Here is a 4,990-nt window from a genome sequence, read left to right as displayed (position 1 = left end):
CTATCTAAAAAGTGCAGAGGAGATGAAGAATAATGTCTAGAATAGAGAAAGTCTATAAAAAGCTTCATATAGTTTAAAAACGTAAGGAATATATACAATATAAATATCAAGTTATATTATACCCAAATAAATATCAGAAAAATAGCAGCAGGGCAAAAGTTTTAAAAGCGCATGGTGCAGTATTTCGGATTGTCCTACTGGTATTCCAGTGTCAGAGTGACCAGTATCAGGCAGTGGTGGAGGGAGGAGGTTTAGGTGTAGGTAAGGTGGTGGGCGTACTTGTAGAGGGAACAGTGTGTTCATGATCCTCACAGCCTGAGGGAAGAAGCTATTTAAATCCTGGTGCTCCTGGTGTGGATGTTCCTGATGGCAGAAGGGGAAACAGACTGTGGGAGGGCTTGGAGGGGTTTTTAATGATGCTGAAGGCTCTGTGGGTGCAGTGCAGTCACCAGAAAAACGTGGAGGAAGCAGCGATGATATTTCCTGCTATCGTCACTATCCTGTTCAGTTTCTGTTCAAGAGCAATGCTGTTTCCAAACCCGGCAGTGATGCTGTCAGTGTTGCTGATGGTTCAGGTCAGTCGTCTGCCAGGTACACCCCAAGGAACTTAATGTTGCTTACCCTCCCCACAGCAGTGCCATCAATGATCAGGGGGGATGTTGGTGTGTGCTGGTCCTCCTGAAGTCAATTACCATGGCCTTGGTCTTGTCAGCATTGAGGGAATGGTTGTGATTCTTACAGCCAGCTGCTTCACCTCCATCCTGTATGCTGATTCATCACCTTTATAGATAGATGGATAGATCATTTATTGATCCTCAAAGAGGACATTTGTTTCCACTGTGGGTGTGTAGAAAAAACAAAAGCATAACAATATCATACATATAACGCATCATAAACAATCACAGGCATAGAGGGGAGAAGGGGACAAGAACAACAACATCAGGATCATCATACAACAAATGCATCTGGCATCACAATGGCTGAGTACCTATGTGTTTAATGCTCGTATAGGAACAAACCATAGCCCCTACCATAGCTGGCCTTTCTGCACTTTATGGAGAGACGTTCTACTGTAATGTCACCAGCAAACGTCATATGATTGTTGCTGAATCTGGCTATGCAACAGGGTGTGCCAACAGGGTGAACTTCTCTCTCTCTCTTCTCTCCTTCTCTGTTTTGCTACACATGCTACTCCTGAGATCCATCTCGAGACCTGTATGATCCATCCTGATGCCCTACTTCCGTTTGGAGTTTTCGATAGCTGAAAATCACTTGCTGCTGCTGAGGATGGCCCTGAGATTACTGTGAATGGTACTACATAGAAACCATAAAGATGGCTGTGAATGTTCTTCCTTGGATAGCCCTAGGACTTCAAGTGCTAAGAACAATTTGCACTCAAGTCTCCATCATTGAACAGTTAATAACTTTTAGTTCACTACGATAGACTTTAAGTTAAAGCTATAATGAATTCAGAAATTACCCTGACGCTCATACTCACTCATAAGTTGCTCATAATCTCATAAGTTCCTGTTTACACAATTTCCTTTGGAGTCTTTTTCCACACAAGGTTCCTTTCTCATATCATCTGAGGGAGTTTTTCCTCACCACCATCACCTCTGGCTTGCTCATTAGGGATAAATTTATAAATGTAAAATTTATATCTGGAATTTACTGTATAGATTTCTGTGAAGGATCACAGGGCAGGCTGGCTGGGTGTGACTTCTTGGGCATAGGTAAAATGGTCACACCCTTGAGGTAGGTGGGCACTACTGCTTGGCTGAGACCTTGACACAAGCACAGTGAATCCTTGTTATCTGTGAAGTGGCTTCCCATGCAACCTCCTAGCCTCTCTGACAGCCCAGGACAGGCTGTTCTTGGCCAGCCTATCCGCTGCAGTGTCTCCGAATGCGAAAGCAGCATTCCGGATACTTAACAGCAAGTGGACTTCCCCAGTCAGCCAGGGTTTATGGTTGGCACACATCTCAATGGTTTTATCAATAGCCACGTCCTCTATGCACTATGCACAGACTCTGTGTTCTCCTCCATGTGGCTACTTCGTGGAAGATTTACCACTTTGGGGATTCAAATCAGTCCTGCAGTGTTGGGATTGTTTCCTGTGGCCACACTCTCACTTCTCTGAGGACTGGTTTTTCTTGTTTCCTCAGGGTTCTGTAGTCATGTATTACCACAGTTAGGCGGTCAGACTTGCCAGTGTGGGAGAGGAGTGTTGAACTCTGTAAGAATTCTTTATATTTGTATGCACTAAGAACATCGAGTTGTGTTGAGGTGGGCCATCTGTTGCTGATAGTGTTGTAGAGGTCACTCGTAGCCGGACATAGACTGACACAATAACAATGGCAGTCAATAGCCGTGGTCAGCATTTCACAGTCATGAAGTCTACAAGCAGTGAGCAGAATTAAAAACCATACCGGTGTCTTGGCACCACAATTTGTTGACACAAACAGTCAGGCTGCCTCCTTGAAGCTTACCGCGGCTACGCTGTCTGCTCTGTGGAGTGTTAGCCTATCCAGCTCAAACATTTTGTCTGTAATGTTTTCATTCAGCCACGTCTCAGTAAACACAAAGACACAGCAATCCCTCAAGCTGTGCTGCGATGCTCATGAAAGTCTGGTCTCATCCAATTTATTGTCCAGTAAATAAACATTAGCAAGCATGGTAGTTGTAAATGCCATCTTGTCCAGGCTTGCCCCGCTTCCGCATCCCGTCAAATTGCTTTCAATGTTTCCTTTTTGCTGTATTTCCAGGCAAGTCTGTGGTCTCCTTGGGGCCTGATGGGCTTAGCAAACCAAGCTCGCTAAGCAGACTTAGGTCTCCCAGCCAGCGACTCTCATAGCAATAGTAATTGTTTCTTATGTCCAGAAGAAACTGCCAGTCATACATATATTTCCCCTGCTTTCAGGTGTTTACTCCACATAACAACAAACACATGGACAAATAAAATAAAGACCCTGTGTTTTCGGTTCTGGGGAGGCTGCCGAAAACACCCAGTCATGCAACCTTCTTGGATACGATCTTCCCTTAAATCCCAGAGGATATAACACAGTCTTTATCTCTTATTATAATTTTTTTTTTTTTTTAAAGCGGAATATGTCACATCTATAGCACAATTGAAATGAATGCAATGTATAGGAACATCAGCATTATAGATCTGAACATATGATACATATTATAGGTCACAAATGCCTGTCTTAGCCAAGTAATAGGTTACTGCCTTTATTTGATCTTCACCCATTTGTTTTGGTCATGTGAAATTCATCTTACATATAACCCAGCTTCACAGACAGGCTAGTACCCGATGAACATGACTGACATGCTCATTAATAGAAGGAGAATAAACTATGACCCCTTCATTCAGCATGCCCCTGAGGACCTCATTAACAAATGCTTGAAAGACAGAAGGAGCAGTGACCAGGTCATAAGGCATAACCGTAGGGAGAGTCATAGGGACCTGTTATGTTTATGAATGCAGTCGTACGTTTACAGTTGCAATCCAAATTATTCACCCCCCATTGCAAAATGTACAGACTTTCAGCAGTTTGCAATGAACAAATCAAACAAAAGCAACTGAAATAGTTCAACACAACGAATGCTTCGAAAGCGGTTTCCCCAAATCCAACTGAAAATGCAACCCGTAATGATTTAGCTCTGCATGCATCACGGTGCGATCCAACAACAATCACACTGACCTGATGGTAGACTATATTCACACCCATGGCAGATCCATAAGATTGTTAAGTTATGGCTTACGATCTGGTCAATGCTCCTCATTCGTAAACGAGGTCCTTATGGACTTTCATCAGGTGCTTGTCTGCTGTGACGATGGAGTAATACACATTTCACATGACCACTAAATGTTTTTGTTGGTTCTATATGTTCTATAGTGAAGTTTTTTGTGTGTTTATAAAACGCCACTTTGTTCACACCTGTAATGACTCCTCCAGCCCATTAAAGACCAATCTCACCTGAATATTGAAGATTGAGTCTCAATTACTCACTGTACGTCATTTACTCACACTCATAGGTCCTGAGCCATGTTTTGATGACTCTTTTGATCTCTGATTGTCTGTGTACTGATACCTTTTTTCCTGTTTGCTGTGCTGTGATCGGTTATTTCCCCGTTTAATAACATCGCTATTTAGATTGAGAGTTGGCTTCATCCGTCTGCTTTTTAAATCTGTTCCAGACTGCGGTGTTACAGTTAATTAATTATAGTCATAATTATAGGGCTATTTGTGATGGATTATCCTCTCTAGTTGCCTCTCTGGCTCCCACATAGAGCAGGTACAATAACAGGATTGAATAAATCCCCTTTGCTTCACTTGACTGCAGAGAGCCAGAAACGAGTGTGTTCTGGATTCGAACGTGTCCGAGGCGGTCGGCTCTCACAGGCAGGTGCGGGTGGGGGGGCTTTGACATTTATGCTATTGAGCTGAATACACTATTTGCAAGCCACATTCTGTAATCATATTCTTGCCCTTTTCCATCAGCCTTTCACCGGCATCCAACCGAGAACGGGATTTTAAAAGTGTCCCAGAATAACAGCATAAAAAGGTTGAGAAAAAAAAGTAGCAGGACACATGACAAGCTATAACTGCTTAATACAGGATGAATTCAAATTTACTGATGCAAGCTAGTCTAATCAGACCCATTTATACTCAAACTTGTCCTTTTACAATAAAGGTCATGAACATTAAAACTACATAAAAATAACTGAAAACACTTCCATCAAATGCTCAAATGTATTTTCTTCAAAGTGATTTTTTCCCCTCTTTTACACTTCCGGCCCTGTCAACACAATAACTCAGAAAATGTAAATGTGAGACCCAGAGCTCCTGCTGAGTGAAGTCACCAAAGGACATGTGGCACTGAGGTGGAGAACAAAACAAGAAACACATACACAGAGTCATCGAGATTCTCAGAAGAGACTGACAGCTAGCTCGGGTATGAGTCGTTAGTGACAATGACATCT

Source organism: Ictalurus furcatus, chromosome 6 (genome assembly GCF_023375685.1).
Source record: "Ictalurus furcatus strain D&B chromosome 6, Billie_1.0, whole genome shotgun sequence".
NCBI lineage: Eukaryota > Metazoa > Chordata > Actinopteri > Siluriformes > Ictaluridae > Ictalurus > Ictalurus furcatus.
Note: the sequence above shows the minus strand (reverse complement) of the source record.